Source organism: Lepisosteus oculatus, unplaced genomic scaffold (assembly GCF_040954835.1).
Source record: "Lepisosteus oculatus isolate fLepOcu1 unplaced genomic scaffold, fLepOcu1.hap2 HAP2_SCAFFOLD_93, whole genome shotgun sequence".
Lineage (NCBI taxonomy): Eukaryota > Metazoa > Chordata > Actinopteri > Semionotiformes > Lepisosteidae > Lepisosteus > Lepisosteus oculatus.
In genome coordinates this window covers 457,727-482,500 of record NW_027168429.1, presented here as the reverse complement: position 1 = coordinate 482,500, position 24,774 = coordinate 457,727, and the positions used below count along the sequence as shown (strand labels likewise).

At 43.9% G+C, this 24,774-nt stretch overlaps 8 non-coding genes across 8 annotated transcripts; 4 read left to right on the top strand and 4 right to left on the bottom strand.

Annotated features, from left to right (window-relative positions):
* Positions 1-1,185: 1,185 nt before the first annotated feature.
* Positions 1,186-1,327, bottom strand: LOC138236663 (U4 spliceosomal RNA). Its single transcript, XR_011188736.1, has one exon. It is a non-coding gene; the product is annotated as a U4 spliceosomal RNA (small nuclear RNA).
* A 4,228-nt stretch (positions 1,328-5,555) lies between these two features.
* trnas-gga (transfer RNA serine (anticodon GGA)) lies at positions 5,556-5,637 on the top strand. Its single transcript has one exon. It is a non-coding gene; the product is annotated as a tRNA-Ser (tRNA).
* Positions 5,638-12,745: 7,108 nt separating this feature from the next.
* On the bottom strand, positions 12,746-12,887 carry LOC138236658 (U4 spliceosomal RNA). The gene has a single exon (XR_011188731.1). It is a non-coding gene; the product is annotated as a U4 spliceosomal RNA (small nuclear RNA).
* Positions 12,888-14,191: 1,304 nt separating this feature from the next.
* On the top strand, positions 14,192-14,310 carry LOC138236717 (5S ribosomal RNA). The gene has a single exon (XR_011188786.1). It is a non-coding gene; the product is annotated as a 5S ribosomal RNA (ribosomal RNA).
* Positions 14,311-15,721: 1,411 nt separating this feature from the next.
* On the top strand, positions 15,722-15,885 carry LOC138236727 (U1 spliceosomal RNA). The gene has a single exon (XR_011188794.1). It is a non-coding gene; the product is annotated as a U1 spliceosomal RNA (small nuclear RNA).
* A 635-nt stretch (positions 15,886-16,520) lies between these two features.
* LOC138236720 (5S ribosomal RNA) lies at positions 16,521-16,639 on the bottom strand. The gene has a single exon (XR_011188789.1). It is a non-coding gene; the product is annotated as a 5S ribosomal RNA (ribosomal RNA).
* A 1,292-nt stretch (positions 16,640-17,931) lies between these two features.
* On the top strand, positions 17,932-18,073 carry LOC138236747 (U4 spliceosomal RNA). Its single transcript, XR_011188814.1, has one exon. It is a non-coding gene; the product is annotated as a U4 spliceosomal RNA (small nuclear RNA).
* Positions 18,074-24,521: 6,448 nt separating this feature from the next.
* trnas-uga (transfer RNA serine (anticodon UGA)) lies at positions 24,522-24,603 on the bottom strand. Its single transcript has one exon. It is a non-coding gene; the product is annotated as a tRNA-Ser (tRNA).
* Between the last annotated feature and the right edge of the window lie 171 nt (positions 24,604-24,774).

Sequence of the window (24,774 nt, the reverse complement as noted above, 5' to 3'; positions counted from 1 at the left end):
AGGGTTAGCATTCCCACGCTACTTAGACACTTTGTTTACGCTCAGTGCTGGATTTTGGGAACTTCAGGACGAGTGGGAATTTTCTCCTATCTGTCAATTCTGTTTTGTTTTGGAGACTCTTGGCTGCCTATGTTGTACAGTGCAGCGTGAAGGAAACATTTTCCAAAACTGTGTCAGCTCAAAAGTTGTAAGAAAACCTCTCCAGCTGCTTTAACTCTCTTGATTTTTGTCATTTAACGTGACACTCGATGTATAACTGGAGCCTCACATATGCAAATGGTGAGGCTCCAGTTCGACACCACTTTACAGTATATGACAAAAGCATGGCAGACTGTGCCGGACCGGCAGATAACTTCTGCTTATTTTTACCATATTAAACATTGGAAATCCTCCCACTTGCATTTGTGACACTTGATTTTGGCTCCACCTAAGACACTCTTAAATCATCAAACACTTTTCTCTTCTCCCGCAACACTCTTGTCTGTCGGCACTATGTGGCAGCGTTGCATGACAACCCATCTCACCACGGAAAGGAACCTAACAGCTTTGGTAAGAGAGGAGAAAAGGACCTGGCCCGTACGGGGCTCGAACCCACGACCTTGGCGTTATTAGCACCACACTCTAACCAACTGAGCTAACCGGTCTCACGACAGTGGGCCTCTCTGTGCTGACACTGCTCATGATGTTTCCCGAGCCGAAACTGCGTTTTTCCAAGCAATTTGACAAAGCCCGCCCACTGAAAACTGCAGCAGATCGTGTAAAGACGTTCAACTTTGTAATTACTGCACGCACAGGAAGCAGAATAAATTCCTCTTTTCAAACTGTCAAAGGTTTGCTTTGCGAACGCTGCAGGACATCGCACAATCTCTTTTGAACAGGGACGAACGATTTCTTATGGGGCGCAGTAAGTACAGACGTTTAAAGAGCTCCACTCATGCCGACGATGCAGCATGAAGAAGCGCAACCTAACATTTGACAGACAAAGGCCGGGCGCCGCTACGAGCAATATGAAATCAAACTGACAGCACACGGCGTTTCGCGCTGACTCAAAAGTGATCTCGACAGACGCTGTTCTCTGCATAACGCTGAAAGAGCTAAAGAGCGTTTCTGTTGAGACGTAACAAGCTCGTTTCTTTCTACCATGATGTCACCATGACCAAATCTGTCTTTAAGCACCTTGCTCAGTCTCTGACGACACTGTCAAAAATTGCTTTCGCCGATTGTATTGCAAACCGGCGGAAGCGGGGTATTGGGAAAAGTTTTCAACTAGCAATAATCGCGCCTCGGCTAAACCTCACAGGCTACGATACTGCCACTGCGCAAAGCTGATAGTTGCCAGGCAACCGCGGGGATCCTATGGAAATCGTTATCGATAGTCTCATGGCATGTCGTTTCTGTAACGCTTCATATTTGTCCTCTTCTTCATCTAGCTTGAGGTTTTGAAGAATTTCATGGCAGACAAGGTCTCCGTCGGGAACAAAGGGCGTTGTGAGAAAACCGTTGCTTATTTTCAGCAGCAGAAATACAACCCTTTAAATACAAGATGACAGAACAATGAGGAAGGGCATGCCGGGAGGAACTCATGCACTATAGAGGAAAGGGGGCGGGCACGTACAGTTCAAATTCAAGCCACAAGTACTCTTCTCGGATGTTGCACAAACAAATCCTAACGTCTTGAAAGCATTGCAGCATGTTTGTGTCCCACTTCCCGTGGCTGCAGGAGGACTGACACGAACGGACAAACACAATCTGTGGCGTTTAGCGTGACATAGTCTTGCAGGCATCGTGCTGTCTCACTGCAATACTATACCGCTGGAGGAAACAGTCCATCTGGCCATGAAACTCATTTAAACGTCTAGCTACAGCAACTAACTATATCATGATTTATTCAGGATGTGTGGAATCAGCACGTCCCGGAGACAGCTTCCGAAATCGTGAGCATTCTCTGGTGGTAGGGGCGTTCAAGATGGCGCTCAGGTGGGAGGTAAAGTTTAGTGGTTGAGGAGTTTTTTTGAGTTTTTCATGACCTGAATGTTAATTTTTGCTTTTTTTGACTACAGAAAAATAAGGACTTAACACTAGTTGTTTAAACTTCAGTTATAATTGAAAGAAAAAAAAAACGATTTTTTTTAGGTTTAAGAATTTCGATATGAGTAACACTGGGAAAAGAAAAGAGTGCTGGGTCCTCGAAGGAGAAATCTAAGATACCTCAATCGTATATGTATAGCACTACAAGAAAATCGATGGAACTACAGGGAAAAGTGAAGCAGCTGGAGGGGACGTGGAAAGAGTGCTGGAGATGCGCTCGTACGGTAGAGCCGGAGTCCCTGCCCAGCACACCTGTGAAAACCCCGGCGGCCAAGAGAGGAAGGGGCGACCTGACGCTGGAGGAGCTCCAAACCAACATCTTTAACATGATGGGTGAGCTGAAGGAAATGATTCGATTTAATACAGTCGCAATCGAAAGTCTTAAAAAGTCCATGGACTGTGTGTTTAAAGAGGTTGAAGACTTAAAGAGTGAAGTAAAAGTTCTTAAACAAGTAAATACCGAACAAGAAAAGCATATTAAAGAACTTGAATTGAAAGTGAACGATGTAGATAGATACTGTCGACGATGGAATTTAAAATTATTTGGAGTTAAAGAGGAACGTGATAAGGACCTTGTTGCAACAGTGAAGGGTATCTGTAAAAGGACCCTGCCGGACCAGGAGGACGTAATATCGGCCATTGACTTTGTTCACAGGCTCGGGAGAGCGAACATGTCTGGGCAAGTGCGCCCCAGATCGATTATAATACAGTTCACCAAGAGGACGGCGAGGGACATGCTGTGGCGAGCGGCGAGGGGGAATGAGTATTTGAATGGGAACAAACTGAGGTTTGCAGAGGAACTGTCTGCCGCGGACAGGAGCACCAGGAACCAGCTGTGGCCCCAGGTTGAAGCTGCCAGAAGAGAGGGGAGGAGACCCTACTTTGTGGGAGCGAGGGCCTTTGTGGACGGGAAGGAGATTTGCTCCCAGTGACTGCTCAGTTAATGATTATGTTTGGTTTTATTTGTTATACCAGTATATACTAGTGTTTCTTTAGTGTTAGTTTGGAATGGTGTAGTTAAGTGTTAAGGACTGTTATAGTTCTGGTTCTTTGAAAAACTCAATAGTTTAGATAGTCTTAGAGTTAGTTATTTGCTTTTGTGTATGTCTTTTTCATGAATGCCAGAGGTACTCGAAATGTTGTTAAAAGAAAAACGTTTTTTTTGTTTTGTAAAAAACTGTGCTGAGTTTTATTTTTTTACAGGAAACGCATGCATGTTGAAACTAAAGTTTATAATTGAGAAATATTAAAGCAAGGAAAATATGATACGTGTAAAATATACAATTTGATCACATAATTACTTAATTACCTCTGGTAGTTAAATGTTTTTTTTCTGCTGCGTTTTTTTTCTCTTGTACATGACTCTGATCCTCTTGTTGTATTTGTATTTGTAAATTCTACATGTTTAATAAAAATAAAAAAAAGCATTATAATCAAGTAGCCACAGAAATTGCATCACGCTTTCATGTATGCTATTGCAGACACCAACGTTGCCTAGATAGAAAACCGAAATAGCCGTGGGTTTGCTTGCTGGTCTGAAGGATCTCTCTTCGAATCTCTATCATTTGTCAATGGAAGTAAAACGCGCTGCAATCTGATACGTTCAGAATCAAACCCGCAGCTGTTGTTCGACTTTATTTCTTGACTAATTACAACTGAGTGTCGCATGAGCAGTTACGTAAACTTGTCTGGTATATTTGAACACAAATGCCGTTCTTCAATTAAAACTAACAGTACATTGTCAGGGACATTCAGTTCTATACAAACAAGAGACAGACAAGAGAATATTCCTACCTTCATGTGGACTACGTGTTGACTTACTGATCGGAATAATTGAAAAGTTCGGGTTCATAGCCGATGCAGTGCGTTCTAATTAGAACAACAGCAACGCTGAGCTCTCAGCACCGTACTGAGCCCAGGTGTTTTTCTAAAGCTGTCAGGTGCAGTTCATTTACATGAAGGAAATCTCTTACTGGGTACGATTACAATGCAGTAAGTAGCACAGGCTACTAAGGGAGTAGCCTGATGCGTTTAAAAACGACCCGAGCCAGCCAGGAGTCGAATTTACAATCTCCTAATCCGTAGTCAGACGCGTTATCCATTGCGCCACTGGCCCTGGTGTGACACTGCAGGACTGTAACCCAGTGAGCTCAGCACTGCAACTAGTAAAATATTACCCGCGGTCCATTCTTTTCCAAAAGTGAGAAACACCTGTTTTCTACATGTTGTCTGTTTTAAAACCATATCTCTTTAAACCAAACCAAGAGTTTGTCTTTTGCACTGATATTCTGATTCATTTCGATTTCAAAGAAAAAAAAACATTATCTTCCAAAGCATCATAAAATTGTCCCTTCTTCCAGACTCTACTTCTCTCTTGTAGTAGTACAGCAGACCTTTCCAGGTGAGCAGATCACAGAGTCCGAAATGAGCTTCCTCCATCAAGCAAAGTACCTGAACATGACTCTGTCTTCATAAATGCGCCCCTCTAATAAAGAAATTAAATCCAAACTCAAGAGGGCAGTTGCCTACTGAAGTTCAAGAAGTCATCAATTTTAACCTAGCAACACATTAAAGGCTGCATCTATACAAGTATGATTCTAGAAATGCTCACCAGATTACGTTTTAAGAAGGAACTGCGCCTCAGGTTTCGCCGAGATCTTAACTCGGATGGCAGGATTCAGAGTCCGGAGTGTGGACTGATGGAGCACGGAGGGTCCATATACTGTGGATCCCTCAGTGATCTTCCGCGTATTCAAACCGCCAGCGTGTAACTCCCCTGTCCCCGTGACCTCATTGCTCTGCTCTCACCTCTGTGCAGCCGAGCCCGACTCATGATAAAGTGGAAAAAAATATGCCCCCAACGTGAGATTTAATTTAGATTTCACAGATGCGCAAGGAAGAATGTTGGGGGTGCACACTTCAAGGTGCCTTACAGCTGTAGGGAGTGATTCGAGACGATTCGTGGCGTGCGCTCGTTCCCATATACCGTACGCCCCGGGCTGCAGTGCTAGGATGACATACAATACCGCTTGGGCACGTAACGGCCTTATATGCAAGTGTGGGACGTGAGGGTTTTCGTTTGTTCGTTTTGTTTTGCTCTGCTTTGCTTTGTTTTGCTTTCCATCGCGTTGGTAAGAGCGTAAATAAAAAGGCGATTCCTGCGTCTACCACTAATGTAAGAGCTATTTCAAGTGCGACGTGGTGCGGCTTTTTAAATGCTTGTGGGTATTTCTCTGTTGTTGATTCTGTTTTTGTGTGTAACAAAGTGGCATTTTCATGTCCGGACGGGGAGACTTTATCATTCCGACATGAAGCCACCCTTAAGTCCTCTGAGGCGTGTCTGTCTGCAAGGCTTGTATTTTGGAAATGTTTTTTTTAAACGGAGAATGACTTTGAAATAGGCTTCCGCCGGCGCCTCGCGATCCAAGTAAGATTGTAGCAAGAACGCAGCGGCGGTGGGGCTTGCTGTAGTCGTGGCCGAGTGATTAAAGCGATGGATTGGAAATCCATTGGGGTCTCCCCGCGCAAGTTCGAATCCTGCCGACTAGGTTGTCCGCCTCCAGTCCTTGTGTTCCGGCGCAAGGAAAGAAGCGTGCCTCTTTGCTGTTCCTGGTGGTTTTAAAACGCCAAATCGCTTGTACCCGCTGCCTTGGAAATAAATTCTTCAGCATCCGCGAATGCCTTTTTGCAGCTAAATGACGGTGTAAGTGTGTTTAGCCAGCGGGACTGGCTAGAGACGTAACTAAAGAGACTTGACGAAAATCAACTTAAGGAGATTGGAAAATATAAGAGCGTCTGAAAGTATAAGTACAGTACAGGTGGACGTAAAAGTAGTTAGATAAACAGTGTTTGTATTTTTATACAATTAGTTGCAATAGAGGAAACAATTTGGGTTTATTCGAATGTCTCAGACATGCTGAAACGCTGTAGGTTTAGAATCGAGACTGGGGAGAATAACGTCTTGTGAGAAGATCTGTTTACCTAACGATTAGATCCTGTAAATCCCTTGTACCCTCCCTAAGTCTGTCCCAGTCCAGTGGATAAAAATGTACTGTTAATGGAGTGTTGGTTTCTCTGTTATGGGATACTGGAGCACTACTGTCATGCTTGTTTCACTCCTCTGTTCAACAGTGTGCTATAGAGTAATGTATATGGGGAGACGGCAGGAGGCCACAGGAGTATTGGGGCAGCAAGTTTTACTTGCCGAGTACCAGATTTTAATGGGTGGTTTTATCCCAGATCTATTGGGTTGGAATATTATGCATTACAAAGAATGACTATCCAGAACAGGGTATCACGTGGCTTCAACTGACTGTGATCACTCAGTATGTTGATAGTATTCTGAGTGCTTCCCCTGACGAGGAAACCCACAAGTCTGAGTTGCTTCAGCTTTAGAGTGTCTAATAGAAGCAGTTATGATAAGGCCCTTTTGTGTCTAGCATTGTGAAATTTTAACAGGGCTTGGGTGCAATGTTTTTACAGGGTGAGCACAACTCTTAACAGATCTGCTTAAGGGGGGAGTGCAGTACAAGGACAAGATTGCCTTGGTTCCCGCAACAAAAGCCGCCTATAATAATTTGAAACAAGCTCTCTTACAGGTGCTGAGACTGGGGTTTCCTCAGATGGATCAACCATTCCTTTGTATGTAAGTGTGGACAAAGGGTTACTGTATATGTATATAATGTATGTATTTGTTGCATGTAGGCCACAATTCTGGATGGCTATGGAGAAATAGGATTCTCTCACAACGGCAGGGACTCCAGTTAAGAATACTAGGCTTGTCTCTGAACTGATTTGTAGTTTTACAGCTGCCGACAGAAGCAGCTTGAGTAAGGTGTAAATAACACAATAAATAAAGAATTCCAGTAACTCAAGGTAACAACCATGCAGATGCAGATGCCAGACGAGCGGCACTGGGAGAGCGGGAGTCTGAGACCCCTGTGAAACCTCTATTGGGGAAAGGGGAGAATTCAAGTTGAGGCCTTTAATAGATGTTTAATAGTGGTTAGAACAAATGTGTAAAGAATGTGGGGTTGTATGATGATGTGATGTGGGCTGGCACATACCCAAGTGTATGACAAAGATGATCCCAGGGTATGGACTGCCCTGCCCCTTGGATACTGATCTAGGGGCAGACTACACTGGGAAGGTGTGCCAGGCTGTAATTGCCTCACTAGGGGTAAGTTGGAAGTCACATTGCCCCAATCACCCACAGTCTGAAAGACCAACTAAGGAAATATCAACTGAAGGGACACCGTGGGTAGATAACTCTCTATTAAAGTGTTGTAGGTTTGTTAACTGAAGCGGTGCACAGGGCTTGTGAACAGGTGCCGGACGCTTGGGGACCTCCAGCAGAGGGGAGACACGACCGGATACCTGGCGAGTGGGTGTAGGTGAAGAAGAGATACCCTGCCAGATGTTGCAATCCTGCTGGGAGGGACCATATCAACTGCCACCAATTACTGATTGTGCCATCTGAGTGACAGGATGAGATCGCTGGATCCGCGCATCGCACTTTCACTGACCCACGGCACCAGAGACTGAGTGAACAGAAAGAAGGATGTTGTTACCGTTTCTGTGTCTGATGCTTCCTAAGACCAACAGTGTGCTTGTTAGGCCTGAGGAGCATTACTGGGGATATGGTATCAATACATTCCGGGTGTTGGGATATCTATCAGGGTAATACATTTCTAATTGGACTATAAATAATGTCATATTGTCTGCTTTAAAACTGATGTTTTCAACTCTATTGTAGAGATTCTAGAATCAACTAATAGAGAATTGAAATAAAAAAGGGCATAAGAAGACATTACCAAGAACGACCACAAGATGGAGATATTGTCTAGACATTACCAACAACGACCACAAGATGGAGATATTGTCCAAAGAGGCAAGAAGGGCAAAGCCGCGAAAAGGTAAAAGCATTTTTTGAAAGAGATTGCTGTCAGAATGCACATCCGTATCCCAAACAGAATCTCTAGTAGAATATGATCATTTGTGAAACAGGCAAATGAGTGTCTGCTACAATATGATTGCTACATATCTGCATTTGTTGGTTTTTAAGGAGTAAGAGTGCAGGGGGTTTAAACCTGCGATCCAGTGTGTTGAAGTATTTCACAACACTACCCCTAGCACATCTGGAAATAAATCCTCATAAGTGCAAACACATCCTAAATACAGTGTTCCTGCACCTTTGACCTCATCCAGAATGTATCGTTTTTTGAAAGGGATTGCTGTCAGAATGCACAACTGAATCCCAAACAGAATCTCTAGTCAAATATGATCATTTGTGAAACAGGCAAATGAGTCTCTCAGGTGCCCATTGCTCATTTTCAGACACATTTATGCAATACTTTCACCATGCGTTGAGCAATAGGGATTAAAGATACCAGAGGTAAGGTTTAAAAGTGATTCTGAGGTGCAACACATCAGCGATACAGCTAGGCATCTGAAATGCGGGGTTTGAGAGCCCTTCAGGGAACACCTTACCCTAAAGGTACCAGAAGTCCACTAGTATAAGCATTAAGTCACTGTCACCCCTGTTACAATGTGATTGCTACATATCTTCATTTCTTTGGTTTTTAAGGAGTAAGAGTGCAGGGGGTCTAAATCTGCGATCCAGTGTGTTGAAGTATTTCACAACACTACCTGTAGCCCGTCTGGAAATAAATCCTCATTCTGATTATTGACCTGGGCATGTACCAATAAATCACTGAGCATATATATATCACTGTGTTGAAGCTAGAGACCTGTATGTAATAATATGATGCTAAAATGTTATTTTCACATATATTAATGTAATAAATGATTGGTTATGCTTTATAAACAAATCTAATTAAAATAAAAGCTAAAGTTTTGTATTTATCTTGTACCATAGAACATGATTTTCTTTGTATTTCAAGCCCACAAAGTGTCCAAATGACGCACTACATGATATAAAGAAGATTATCACATGCATATCGGTATTATCTTTCTTATGAAAATGCATTCCTTTCATTATCTTTTACTTTTTAAAATGAACTCAAGTTGTGTATAATGTAATAATTTAAGTAGAATAGATTCTAATAATAAAATGATCCAGTGTGTTGCTCTACTACACTACTTCACTGCTCTATGCCGTCTGGAAATAAATCCTCAGACTGCTTACTGCCCTGGGCATGTACCAATAAATTACAGGAGCACATCTATATATCACTGCGTTGAAGCAGGAGACACACAATCACTGCAAACACATCCTAAATACAGTGTTCCAGCACCTTTGACCTCATCCAGAGCGTATCATTTCTTGAAAGGGATTGCTGTCCGAATGCACATCTGAATCCCAAACAGAATCTCTAGTAAAATACGATCATTTGTGAAACAGGCAAATGACTGTCTCAGGGGCCCATTCCTCATTGTCAGACACATGTATGCAGTACGTACACCATGCATTGAGCAATAGGGATTAAAGACACCACAGGTAAGGTTAGGTGTCATGTTCTATGATCATTTCTTTCAGCATTAGGGACTAAATATACCAAACGTATGATGCTAAAATCCTGAAAAAAGGATGTGCTCCATCTCGGCTGTAGATTGGATTCCAAAACTGATTTGGGTCAATATACATTACCTTTGAAGATAAGGTACAGTCTACTGTAGGGAACCATCAACTTAGAAAGCATTGGCCTTCCCTGGGGGTCAGGTAGGTGCAAAAGATAAACCTTTATCCTATCTTTATCTTAAGATAAGTGGCCAAGCAGTATTTTTCCAAGTTTCACCAAGCTCATCATGTTGCCATAGTAGAAAAAGTTCTATAAAATGTTAAATAACTTAAAAAAAAGCATCTTGGTCTTTCAGTACTGTACAAGGTGAATTAAACTGTCCCTGGTAATAAAAAGTAATTAGAAGCATCCCAGAAACTTTATCTCTAGAAACATTAGCTGTTTTATATCATGTAATTTAGTGTGATGTTGTCAGAATTCAAGGACATTATCACACACAGAAATTGGTTCAGTTAAATCTAAAAAACGCAGCTAAACATGGGTTTAAATGTAAAATAGAAGTCTTACCTCTTGTCAAAAGATTTAATTCAAGAAGCGATGTAATAAATGATTGCTTATGCTTTATAAACAAATCTAATTAAAATAAAAGCTTAAGTTTTGTATTTATCTTGTACCATAGAACATGATTTTCTTTGTATTTGAAGCCCACAAAGTGTCCAAATGACGCACTACATGATATAAGGAAGATTATCACATGCATATCGGTATTATCTTTCTTTTAAAAATGCATTCCTTTCATTACCTTTTACTTTTTAAAATGAACTCAAATTGTGTATAATGTAATAATTTAAGTAGAATAGATTCAGGTAGGAAATATAGAGTCATGATGTTTATGGCTGACATCATTTCACATGGGTGAATTTTAAGCTAAGAAATAAAAACATTTACAATGAAGATACCATTGCTTAATTTTAAATGCCTTTAAAAAATAAATACCTCCTGAGAATAATTTGCCACTCCCAGATCCTTGGTAAGGTACTGTTTGAATCCAATCAGGAGAGGAGCATCCAGGGAGTGCTTTCTATAGAGTCCAGCTTGGGCCACTCTCTTCCGGCCTGCTGATACTTTTTAACTACTCAGGGCCTGTAAGGATATAAAACACCGGTTTAAACATTTTATACCTATAAGACAAATTAGAATTTTAGTAAAAAATAGATACATCTGAAAAATAAAAAGTCTTACTGCTGATAGAGTTCTTCAGAGCTCACATCTTCCCCTTCCTTATCCGCTTCTGTTTCAGTTTCTAGAGCAGCCTCTGGCATCTCTTCCTCCTGGACAGCGGCCTCTTGCTCAGGGCCGCTGGAATGCAGGTATATTCTTTTCAACATGCTTTTACATAATATGTTGTAACAATGATTTCAAAAAGAAACTACAGAAGCCTTACAGATTAAAAATATCTCACCTTGCCAATGTGTCTTCAGGCTTCCCATGTACAAAAAGGCCCAAGGACTCTAGCAGTCTTACAACCACTATCCTGTTTGCCTCACCAGACACGATCTCTATTCTGTGGTAATCCACGATGACCCCATTCTTCAGGTGATTCATCATGTCCTCCCTCGCCTGTTGAGAGGCCATCCTGATCTCTTCTGCCGTGGCGTGCTTCATACACGCCCTCTTCAAGTGAGCAGGAAGCTGATCAAGAGTATTCAGGCACATCTTGCACACCAGGGGAATCCTCGCGGGTTTCCTTTGAAAATAAATAATACCATCTGTGTATAGAAACAAGCTAAGACTGATTTCTTAAATTATCCTTAATTTTCTCTCTCATAGTTTGAGCATAATGATTTTATTGCATTTATATAAGAATTGCTCATTGCTCCAAAATAAATAATGGTTTCATAAAAAAGTGAGCACTTACTTGGTCTCAGTCACAGACTTTCCAATAGAAGCCATTGTGGAGTTCAGCAACTGCAGGTCCTAGAAGTGGGGAAGGAATTTTAAAAGAGAAATTGAATTACAATACAGAAGGAATGGCTGAGGGATCACTGAAATATATATATACAAATTCCAAAGACTGAGTCCATATAGAAACAACTACCTTTCATTTTCAGTATAAGAAAAAAAAAACATTATCTTCCAAAGCATCATAAAATTGTCCCTTCTTCCCCGTGACCTCATTGCTCTGCTCTCTCCTCTGTGCAGCTGAGCCCGACTCACGGTAAAATGGAAAAAAATATGCCCTCGACGTGAAATTTACTCTGGAGCGAGCCAGTGTTGCGCATAGCTGCCTTCAAAGCAGTTGACCCAGGTTCGATTCCCGGCCAATGCAGTTGCGAATGTTTTCAAATGCTGCCATGAGCCTTGGATTGTGACTAGCAAAGCGAAGCCTTTTGAAAGAGCTAAAGCACTGCAAAACGGAATTGAAGGAGAATCTTACAGGGGATTCTGAGCAGTGTCTGCATACATGCAGTCAGATAAAGGTGCTGAAAGCTTGAGCTACTCTCAATGTCATGCTGCCCTTCCCCGGAGTAAATCTGTTACATTGAAAGAATGCTTCTGGCAGGTTCAAAAAGGGACCCTTGTTAATTGGAGAAATCAATGATTTCGAATGAATTCTGTACGCGTTAAAAGACAGCTATACACAGAAAAAATGCAGGACACTGCTCATGATGTTTCCCGAGCCGAAACACAGTGCGTTTTTCCAAGCCATTTGACAAAGCCCACCCACTGAAAACTGCAGCAGATCGTGTAAAGACGTTCAACTTTGTAACTACTGCACGCACAGGAAGCAGAATAAATTCCTCTTTTCAAACTGTCAAAGGTTTGCTTTGCGAACGCTACAGGACATCGCACAATCTCTTTTGAACAGGGACAAACGATTTCTTATGGGGCGCAGTAAGTACAGACGTTTAAAATGCTCCACTCATGCCGACGATGCAGCATGAAGAAGCGCAACCTAACGTTTGACAGACAAAAGCCAGGCGCCGCTACGAGCAATATGAAATCATACTGACAGCACACGGCGTTTCGCGCTGACACAAAAGTAATCTCGACAGACGCTGTTCTCTGCATAAAGCTGAAAGAGCTAAAGAGCGTTTCTGTTGACACGTAACAAGCTCGTTTCTTTCTACCATGATATCACCATGACCAAATCTGTCTTTAAACACCTTGCTTAGTCTCTGACGAGACTGTCAAAAATTGCTTTCGCCGATTGTATTGCAAACCGGCGGAAGCAGGGTATTGGGAAAAGTTTTCAACTAGCAATAATCGCGCCTCGGCTAAACCTCACAGGCTACGATACTGCCACTGCGCAAAGCTGACGGTTGCCAAGCAACCGCGGGGATTCTATGGAAATCGTTATCGATCGTCTCATGGCATGTCGTTGCTATAACGCTTCATATTTGTCGTCTTCTTCTTCTTCTAGCTTGAGGTTTTGAAGAATTTCATGACAGACAAGGGCTCCGTTGGGAACAAAGGGCGTTGTGAGAAAACCGTTGCTTATTTTCAGCAGCAGAAATACAACCCTTTAAATAAAAGATGACAGAACAATGACGAAGGTCATGCCGGGAGGAACTCATGCACTATAGAGGAAAGGGGGCGGGCACGTACAGTTCACATTCAAGCCACAAGTACTCTTCTTGGATGTTGCACAAACAAATCCTAACGTCTTGAAAGCATTGCAGCATGTTTGTGTCCCACTTCCCGTGGCTGCGGGACGACTGACAAGAACGGACAAACAATCTGTGGCGTTTAGCGTGACATAGTCTTGCAGGCATCGTGCTGTCTCACTGCAATACTATACCGCTGGAGGAAACAGTCCATCTGGCCATGAAACTCATTTGAACGTCTAGCTACAGCAACTAACAATATCATGATTTATTCAGGATGTGTGGAATCAGCACGTCCCGGAGACAGCTTCCGAAATCGTGAGCATTCTCTGGTGGTAGGGGCGTTCAAGATGGCGCTCAGGTGGGAGGTAAAGTTTAGTTGTTGGGGAGTTTTTTTGAGTTTTTCATGACCTGAATGTTAATTTTTGCTTTTTTTGACTACAGAAAAATAAGGACTTAACACTAGTTGTTTAAACTTCAGTTATAATTGAAAGAAAAAAAAAACGATTTTTTTAGGGTTAACCCTTTTATGTTTAAAAAGTCCGATATGAGTAACACTGGGAAAAGAAAAGAGAGTGCTGGGTCTTCGAAGGAGAACTCTAAGATACCTCAATCGTATATGTATAGCACTACAAAAAAATCGATGGCAACTAAAGGGAAAAGTGAAGCAGCTGCAGGGGCAGCAAGAGGGCGGAGGCGCCGCGCGCCCGGCCGACGTGTTGGACCGGTGCGCTTTACGTGCTGAAATAAACACGCGACAGCCCCGAAATGTTTCCAGAGTGCTGTGCACTGAAGACTTGCCTGGTGCTCCTCCGTGCAGATTGTTTGTCCTCCTCCAGTGCGGGACGAGCCAACACAAGGGAGCGCATTCGCCAACATCCAGGCAAGCAATGCGATTTGGAAAGCAGCTCCTTTCCAAAGAGTTGCACACGAACGATCCTTCAGTCCCGCTCGGGGGGCACGGAACCCCCGCCACACACAGCTTCAAGTAGCGAGTCATGCGCCAGGGCTTTCGCTTACGGCCACACCACCCTGGACACGCCCGATCTTGTCTGATCTCGGAAGCTAAGCAGGGTTGGGCCTGGTTAGTACGTGGATGGGAGACCGCCTGGGAATACCAGGTGCTGTAAGCTTTTGCTCTCCCGGCCAGCAGGGGTCGCCGTTGGTGCCGTAGGCTTTGGGAGGAAAACCTGCAGGATGGAAAGGTGATCTATAGCCTCATCTCTAGAGATGTTTTGTTGCTGTGGCATGTGTGTGACCCATATTCAAAAAAAAAAAACCCGTCTGTAAAACGAATATCGAAGCTGCCTCTAAATCTGCAAATGAAGATGAGTCGATAAACCACTTGTTTTTCGTATAACTAGACATATATTCATTTGTTACCGATTTCATTCATTGAGCCCTGGGGTTTCCTAATGGCCAAGGAGGGTCGGGACCTCGGTTTGACGCCTCCCCCGAAGGACGGCGCCTGTTTGTGCAGCAGAGTGTCGCCATCAGGAGGCTGGGGCGTAAGAGAGCCACACAGCCCGCAGGGTGAGCGCTCCCTACTGGTCCCAGTCACACCTCTTGCAGGAGCAGCAGCAACCGGAGCTTTTCCGGGGTGGAATCTCCCATCCGGGTGCCGGCCAGGCTCACACCTGCTGGGCTGCCCCGGGGGTGAGCCCAGTCGAGAGTCGCAGGGCCAGATCTAGTCACCGGGGAGAAACGATACAAGTGAAGGATTGCTCGGCTCTCGGCACTTGAAAAGACCGACAAATGTCTCGTTCCCGCCGGAGCTGAATGTACCCGCATGTGTGGTGTCGTCTTCTTCCCCCGCCCCGCTGTGTTTGCTGTATTGTCTCTGAAGCCGGCCCCCCCGAGACGAGACGGGCTGTTCCTGTGCCCCAATTAACACTTTACAGGTGCCATTCCCCGGCATTGTGGCCATTGTCGGTGCTCACACGCGATAAGATAAGGCGGAGGAGAGCGGGGCATGCCCAGCGGCAGACATTCAAGGAGGGGGTAGTGCGAGGTGAGGTGAGGTGCGACACGCCGGAGCCCCGACGCAGCTAATGCGGAGCACTTGTTGGACTGGCATCGAAAGGACGTGTGCGCACGGAGCGAGCCTTCCCTGCGGCAGAGCGCGGGAACTTTCTCCCCCCCTCCCGCTGCAGGAGTTGTGTGCACTGCAGCGGTGCCGAGAGAAAAGCACAGAAGGCAGCAGGCTCTGGAGAGCAGGTAAGAGACGGAGCCTTGTGGGCAGGCAAGCAGGCCCGTTTTTTGGAAATTGCTGAAAAGGTTTGTTCGGTGTGTGGCAGGCGCACGTCGCAATGAGGCCGAATTGCATCCCGGGACATGCTGCGAATGCGCAACGGCGACTGCAGATGTGTAGGAAACGGCGCGCTCGTTTTCTCGTTTTGCCCACACTTTTGAGTGTTAGTGTGGCGTGTGAGTGTGTGAAAGAGTGGGCCCAGCAGGAGGCGGTGGCGTGCAGGGCGAGGAGGTGGCCTAGGCTGCGCGATTTGTGCTGTGGGTGCGGGCCGCTTGCAGGGGCCTGTTTAACTCATACTTACCTGGCAGGGGAGATACCTTGATCAAGAAGGAGGTTCACCCAGGGCGAGGCTCGGCCATTGCACTCCGGCTGTGCTGACCCCTGCGAATTCCCCAAATGTGGGAATCTCGACTGCATAATTTCTGGTAGTGGGGGACTGCGTTCGCGCTCTCCCCTGATGTGCTTGGTCCAAAATCAGATACGGGAGGGTTAGGACACCACGAGCTGCGTGGCTGCGGAAGGATCCCGGTTCGACAGGAGTGGACGCCGCTGCTGGTTCTCGCTGGCTTTTAGTTAGGGGTCCGGAGAAGCATCTCAAGCTAGTTCCACTACTCCTTCGGACGTTCATTCCCTTTTCATAGTCAGTCGTTTTGCTGTAGTCTGCGTTCTTTAGGCTGATTATCGAGGTTAGCCTTTATTTGGTCATGGGGGGCCTCGGTACTGTATGCTGAGTCTAAAGACAGTTTCACCCGTTTTCTGATTGCTCGGTTCTGTACCAGTGCAGACATGTCAAACAGTGAATGGCTGTACCTCTATTGTATTCGTGCTCAATGAATGAAATCGGTAACAAATGAATATATGTCTAGTTATACGAAAAACGAGTGGTTTATCGACTCATCTTCATTTGCAGATTTAGAGGCAGCTTCGATATTCGTTTTACAGACGGGTTTTTTTTTTCGAATATGGGTCACACACATGCCACAGCAACAAAACATCTCTAGAGATGAGGCTATAGATCACCTTTCCATTCTGCAGGTTTTCCTCCCAAAGCCTACGGCACCAACGGCGACCCCTGCTGGCCGGGAGAGCAAAAGCTTACAGCACCTGGTATTCCCAGGCAGTCTTCCATCCAAGTACTAACCAGGCCCGACGCTGCTTAGCTTCCGAGATCAGACGAGATCAGGCGTGTTCAGGGTGGTGTGGCCGTAAGCGAAAGTCCCACCGCCTGACTCGCTACTTGAAGCTGTGTGTGGCGGGGGTTCCGTGCCCCCCGAGCGGGACTGAAGGATCGTTCGTGTGCAACTCTTTGGAAAGGAGCTGCTTTCCAAATCGCATTGCGTGCCTGGATGTTGGCGAATGCGCTCCCTTGTGTTGGCTCGTCCCGCACTGGAGGAGGACAAACAATCTGCACGGAGGAGCACCAGGCAAGTCTTCAGTGCACAGCACTCTGGAAACATTTCTGGGCTGTCGCGTGTTTATTTCAGGACGTAAAGCGCACCGGTCCAACACGTCGGCCGGGCGCGCGGCGCCTCCGCCCTCTTGCTGCCCCTGCAGCTGCTTCACTTTTCCCTTTAGTTGCCATCGATTTTTTTGTAGTGCTATACATATACGATTGAGGTATCTTAGAGTTCTCCTTCGAAGACCCAGCACTCTCTTTTCTTTTCCCAGTGTTACTCATATCGGACTTTTTAAACCTAAAAAAAAATCGTTTTTTTTTCTTTCAATTATAACTGAAGTTTAAACAACTAGTGTTAAGTCCTTATTTTTCTGTAGTCAAAAAAAACAAAAATTAACATTCAGGTCATGAAAAACTCAAAAAAACTCCCCAACCACTAAACTTTACCTCCCACCTGAGCGCCATCTTGAACGCCCCTACCACCAGAGAATGCTCACGATTTCGGAAGCTGTCTCCGGGACGTGCTGATTCCACACATCCTGAATAAATCATGATATTGTTAGTTGCTGTAGCTAGACGTTCAAATGAGTTTCATGGCCAGATGGACTGTTTCCTCCAGTGGTATAATATTGCAGTGAGACAGCACGATGCCTGCAAGACTATGTCACGCTAAACGCCACAGATTGTGTTTGTCCGTTCGTGTCAGTCGTCCCGCAGCCACGGGAAGTGGGACACAAACATGCTGCAATGGTTTCAAGACGTTAGGATTTGTTTGTGCAACATCCAAGAAGAGTACTTGTGGCTTGAATGTGAACTGTACGTGCCCGCCCCCTTTCCTCTGTAGTGCATGAGTTCCTCCCGGCATGCCCTTCGTCATTGTTCTGTCATCTTGTATTTAAAGGGTTGTATTTCTGCTGCTGAAAATAAGCAACGGTTTTCTCACAACGCCCTTTGTTCCCAACGGAGCCCTTGTCTGTCATGAAATTCTTCAAAACCTCAAGCTAGAAGAAGAAGAAGACGACAAATATGAAGCGTTATAGCAACGACATGCCATGAGACGATCGATAACGATTTCCATAGGATCCCCGCGGTTGCCTGGCAACCGTCAGCTTTGCGCAGTGGCAGTATCGTAGCCTGTGAGGTTTAGCCGAGGCGCGATTATTGCTAGTTGAAAACTTTTCCCAATACCCCGCTTCCGCCGGTTTGCAATACAATCGGCGAAAGCAATTTTTGACAGTCTCGTCAGAGACTGAGCAAGGTGTTTAAAGACAGATTTTGTCATGGTAACATCATGGTAGAAAGAAACAAGCTTGTTACGTCTCAACAGAAACGCTCTTTAGCTCTTTCAGCGTTATGCAGAGAACAGCGTCTGTCGAGATCACTTTTGAGTCAGCGCGAAACGCCGTGTGCTGTCAGTTTGATTTCATATTGCTCGTAGCGGCGCCCGGCTTTTGTCTGTCAAACGTTAGGTTGCGCTTCTTCATGCTGCATCGTCGGCATGAGTGGAGCTTTTTAAACGTCTGTACTTACTGCGCCCCATAATAAATCGTTTGTCCCCATTCAAAAGAGAGCAGAGCAATGAGGTCACGGGGACAGGGGAGTCACACGCTGGCGGTTTGAATACGCGGAAGATCACTGAGGGATCCACAGTATATGGACCCTCCGTGCGCCATCAGTCCGCACTCCGGACTCTGAATCCTGCCATCCGAGTTAAGATCTCGGCGGAACCTGAGGCGCAGTTCCTTCTTAAAACGTCATCTGGTGAGCATTTCTAGAATCGTACTTGTATAGATGCAGCCTTTAATGTGTTGCTAGGTTAAAATTGATGACTTCTTGTATTTCAGTAGGCAACTGCCCTCTTGATTTCGGATTTAATTTCTTTATTACAGGGGCGCTTTTATGAAGACAGAGTCATGTTCAGGTACTTTGCTTGATGGAGGAAGCTCATTTCGGACTCTGTGATCTGCTCACCTGGAAAGGTCTGCTATACTACTACAAGAGAGAAGTAGAGTCTGGAAGAAGGGACAATTTTATGATGCTTTGGAAGATAATGTTTTTTTTTCTTATACTGAAAATGAAAGGTAGTTGTTTCTATATGGACTCAGTCTTTGGAATTTGTATATATATATTTCAGTGATCCCTCAGCCATTCCTTCTGTATTGTAATTCAATTTCTCTTTTAAAATTCCTTCCCCACTTCTAGGACCTGCAGTTGCTGAACTCCACAATGGCTTCTATTGGAAAGTCTGTGACTGAGACCAAGTAAGTGTTCACTTTTTTATGAAACCATTATTTATTTAGGAGCAATGAGCAATTCTTTTATAAATGCAATAAAATCATTATGCTCAAACTATGAGAGAGAAAATTAAGGATAATTTAAGAAATCAGTCTTAGCTTGTTTCTATACACAGATGGTATTATTTATTTTCAAAGGAAACCCGCTCACTTGAAGAGGTCGTGTATGAAGCACGCCACGGCAGAAGAGATCAGGATGGCCTCTCAACAGGCGAGGGAGGACATGATGAATCACCTGAAAAACGGGGTCATCGTGGATTACCACAGAATAGAGATCGTGTCTGGTGAGGCAAACAGGATAGTGGTTGTAAGACTGCTAGAGTCCTTGGGCCTTTTTGTACATGGGGAGCCTGAAGACACATTGGCAAGGTGAGATATTTTTAATCTGTAAGGCTTCTGTAGTTTCTTTTTGAAATCATTGTTACAACATATTATGTAAAAGCATGTTGAAAAGAATATACCTGCATTCCAGCGGCCCTGAGCAAGAGGCCGCTGTCCAGGAGGAAGAGATGCCAGAGGCTGCTCTAGAAACTGAAACAGAAGCGGATAAGGAAAGGGAAGATGTGAGCTCTGAAGAACTCTATCAGCAGTAAGACTTTTTATTTTTCAGATGTATCTATTTTTTACTAAAATTCTAATTTGTCTTATAGGTATAAAATGTTTAAACCGGTGTTTTATATCCTTACAGGCCCTGAGTAGTTAAAAAGTATCAGCAGGCCGGAAGAGAGTGGCCCAAGCTGTACTCTATAGAAAGCACTCCCTGGATGCTCCTCTCCTGATTGGATTCAAACAGTACCTTACCAAGGATCTGGGAGTGGCAAATTATTCTCAGGAGGTATTTATTTTTTAAAGGCATTTAAAATTAAGTAATGGTATCTTCATTGTAAATGTTTTTATTTCTTAGCTTAAAATTCACCCATGTGAAATGATGTCAGCCATAAACATCATGACTCTATATTTCCTACCTGAATCTATTCTACTTAAATTATTACATTATACACAATTTGAGTTCATTTTAAAAAGTAAAAGGTAATGAAAGGAATGCATTTTCATAAGAAAGATAATACCGATATGCATGTGATAATCTTCCTTATATCATGTAGTGCATCATTTGGACACTTTGTGGGCTTCAAATACAAAGAAAATCATGTTCTATGGTACAAGATAAATACAAAACTTAAGCTTTTATTTTAATTAGATTTCTTTATAAAGCATAAGCAATCATTTATTACATCGCTTCTTGAATTAAATCTTTTGACAAGAGGTAAGACTTCTGTTACATTTAAACCCATGTTTAGCTGTGTTTTTTAGATTTAACTGAACCAATTTCTGTGTGTGATAATGTCCTTGAATTCTGACAACATCACACTAAATTACATGATATAAAACAGCTAATGTTTCTAGAGATAAAGTTTCTGAGATGCTTCTAATTACTTTTTATTACCAGGGACAGTTTAATTCACCTTGTACAGTACTGTAAGACCAAGATGCTTTTTTTAAAAGTTATTTAACATTTTATAGAACTTTGTCTACTATGGCAACATGATGTGCTTGGTGAAACTTGGAAAAATACTGCTTGGCCACTTATCTTAAGATAAAGATAGGATAAAAGTTTATCTTTTGCACCTACCTGACCCCCAGGGAAGGCCAATGCTTTCTAAGTTGATGGTTCCCTACAGTAGACTGTACTTTAATTTCAAAGGTAATGTATATTGACCCAAATCAGTTTTGGAATCCAATCTACTGACGAGATGGAGCACATCCTTTTTTCAGGATTTTAGCATCATACGTTTGGTATATTTAGTCCCTAATGCTGAAAGAAATGATCATAGAACATTTGGACACTTTGTGGGCTTGAAATACAAAGCAAATCATGTTCTATGGTACAAGATAAATACAAAACGTAAGCTTTTATTTTAATTAGATTTGTTTATAAAGCATAAGCAATCATTTATTACATTAATATATGTGAAAATAACATTTTAGCATCATACGTTTAGTATATTTAGTCCCTAATGCTGAAAGAAATGATCATAGAACATGACATCTAACCTTACCTGCGGTGTTTTTAATCCCTATTGCTCAATGCACGGTGAAAGCATTCCATACATGTGTCTGACAATGAGGAATGGGCCCCTGAGACAGTCATTTGCCTGTTTCACAAATGATCGTATTTTACTAGAGATTCTGTTTGGGATTCAGATGTGCATTCGGACAGCAATCCCTTTCAAGAAATGATACGTTCTGGATGAGGTCAAAGGTGCTGGAACACTGTATCTAGGATGTGTTTGCAGAGACTGTGTGTCTCCTGCTTCAACGCAGTGATAAACAGATGTGCTCCTTTAATTTATTGGTACATGCCCAGGGCAGTAAGCAGTCTGAGGATTTATTTCCAGATGGCATAGAGCAGTGAAGCAGTGAAGTAGTGCAAAACACTGGATCATTATATTATTAGAATCTATTCTACTTAAATTATTACATTATACTCAATTTGAGTTCATTTTAAAAAGTAAAAGGTAATGAAAGGAATGCATTTTCATAAGAAAGATAATACCGATATGCATGTGATAATCTTCCTTATATCATGTAGTGCGTCATTTGGACACTTTGTGGGCTTGAAATACAAAGAAAATCTTGTTCTATGGTACAAGATAAATACAAAACTTAAGCTTTTATTTTAATTAGATTTGTTTATAAAGCATAAGCAATCATTTATTACATTAATATATGTGAAAATAACATTTTAGCATCATATGTTTAGTATATTTAGTCCCTAATGCCAAAAGAAATGATCATTTGTTTAACATGCACAGGTCTGTCTCAAAGGATGCAGTACTCCTGAAGGGTCTCAAACCCTACATTTTGGATGCCTAGCTGTATCCCTCACATGTGGCACCTCAGAATGACTTCTAACCTTACCTGTGGTGTATTCAGTCCCTATTGCTCAATGCACGGTGTACATACTGCATACATGTGTCTTGAGAATGAGGAATGGGCCCCTGAGACAGTCATTTGCCTGTTTCACAAACAGGGACCTGGACCTAGACTTGGCCCGTACGGGGCTCAAACCCACGACCTTGGCGTTATTAGCACCACACTCTAACCAACTGAGCTAACCGGCCTCACGACAGTGCTCCTCTCTGTGTTGCAAAAAATCAAACTCAGGGAATTTTGTCCTCCTTTGAATAGAAAGCTGTGTAATTCAGTGTACGGGCTTTCTCGTGCAGTTTCATGGTTCTTGTAACCCAAATCCTACACTGGCCTGAAGTGCCCCCCCATTTCACAGCATTTTTCAGCTGATTTAAAATGTACCTAAAGGAGAAGCATTATTGAAGACCATCAATTACCAAGAGCTTTTGTCAAAGGTTTTGGTGGTCATTTTGAATGACCACAGAGCGCTGTGACCTCGGTTTTACATCTCATCCAAAAGACAGCGCCCTTTTACAACACAGCATCTCCGTCACTATATTGGGGCATTGGGACCCGCACAGACCTCAGGGTGAGCGCCCCCCCGCCGGCACCATTAACACCGCTTCCAGCTGGAAGCTTTGTTTTTCCCTGTAGCTCATCCTCATCCAGGTACTGACCTGGCTCACACCTGCTTAGCTTCACTGGGTTTTCAGTTGCGAGTTGCAAGGGGATGCAAGTGATGGAGCCGCTCGCTGCAAAAGCCACTGCATTGGCCGGGAATCAAACCCGAGCCTCCCGCGTGGCAGGCGTGAATTCTACCACTGAACCACCAATGCTCAGTGCCTGAGCCTTCAAAAAAGACGCTTTTTTGGTGCTCTGTGCAAAACGCGTCGACATCTGCTTCCAGCTGCAAAATGCCATTTGCGGACGCTGAAGAACTTATTTCCAAGGCAGCGGGTACAAGCGATTGGGCGTTTTAAAACCACCAGGAACAGCAAAGAGGCGCGCTTCTTTGCTTGTGCCGAAACACACCGACTGAAGGCGGACAACGTAGTCGGCAGGATTGGAACCTGTGCGGGGAGACCCCAATGGATTTCTAGTCCATCGCCTTAACCACTCAGCCACGACTACAGCAAGCCCCACTGCCGCTGCGTTCTTGCTACAATCTTACCTGGATCGCGAGGCGCCGGTGGAAGGCAAAATACAAGCCTTGCAGGCAGACACGCCTCAGAGGACTTAAGGGTGGCTTCATGTCGGAATGATAAAGTCTCCCCGTCTGGACATGAAAATGCCACTTTGTTACACACAAAAAAAGAATCAACAACAGAGAAATGCCCACAAGCATTTGAAAAGCCGCACCACGTCGCACTTGAAATAGCTCTTACATTAGTGGTAGACACAGGAATCGCCTTTTTATTTACGCTCTTACCAACGCGATGGAAAGCAAAACAAAGCAAAGCAGAGCAAAACAAAACGAACAAACGAAAACCCTCACGTCCTGCACTTGCATATAACCCCGTTACGTGCCCAAGCGGTATTGTACGTCATCCTAGCACTGCACCCCGGGTCGTACGGTATATGGGAACGAGCACACGCCACGAATCGTCTCGAATCACTCCCTACAGCTGTAAGGCGCCTTGAAGCGTGCACCCCCAACATTCTTCTTTGCGCATCTGTGAAAGGTAAACTCTTGAGCAAACTCTGAACCAGCTCTAAGGAAACTAATCCGATTAGACGTTACTTTGACTCATCTTCTTACGCTCAGTGCCGGATTGCTCAAACTCCAGCTAGGGTTAGGGTTAGCATTCCCACGCTACTTAGACACTTTGTTTACGCTCAGTGCTGGATTTTGGGAACTTCAGGACGAGTGGGAATTTTCTCCTATCTGTCCATTCTGTTTTGTTTTGGAGACTCTTGGCTGCCTATGTTGTTCAGTGCACCGTGAAGGAAACATTTTCCAAAACTGTGTCAGCTCAAAAGTTGTAAGAAAACCTCTCCAGGTGCTTTAACTCTCTTGATTTTTGTCATTTAATGTGACACTCGATGTATAACTGGAGCCTCACATATGCAAATGGTGAGGCTCCAGTTCGACACCCAGTTCCACACCACTTTACAGTATATGACAAAAGCATGGCAGACTGTGCCGGACCAGCTGGTAACTTCCGCTTATTTTGACCATATTAAACATTGGAAATCTTCCCACTTGCATTTGTGACACTTGATTTTGGCTCCACCTAAGACACTCTTAAATCTTCAAACACTTTTCTCTTCTCCCGCAACACACTTGTCTGTCGGCACTATGTGGCAGCGTTGCATGACAACCCATCTCACCACGGAAAGGAACCTAACAGCTTTGGTAAGAGAGTAGAATTACCTGAAGAACTGCTTTCCATGGAAGCAGGACCAAGCGATGTAGCATTTTTATAGTACCAGGAAAGGAGAAGCGGCACTTCGCCTTTGCCGCACAGGCACAAGGTGACGTGCGGCAGACGCCGTAGTCGGCAGGATTCGAACCTGAGCGGGGAGTCCCCAATGGATTTCAAATCCATCGCCTTAACTACTCGGCCACGACTACAGCGAGCTCGCCGCCGCCGCATTCCTCCTATAATCTAACACGGAGTGCGAGGTGGCTGCGGAAACCTTTTTAAAGTCGCTCTCTGTTAAAAAAAAAACCTTTCACAAGATACATGCCGGCAGACAGACACGCCTCAGAGGGTTTAAGGCTGGCTTCACGTTCAAATGATAA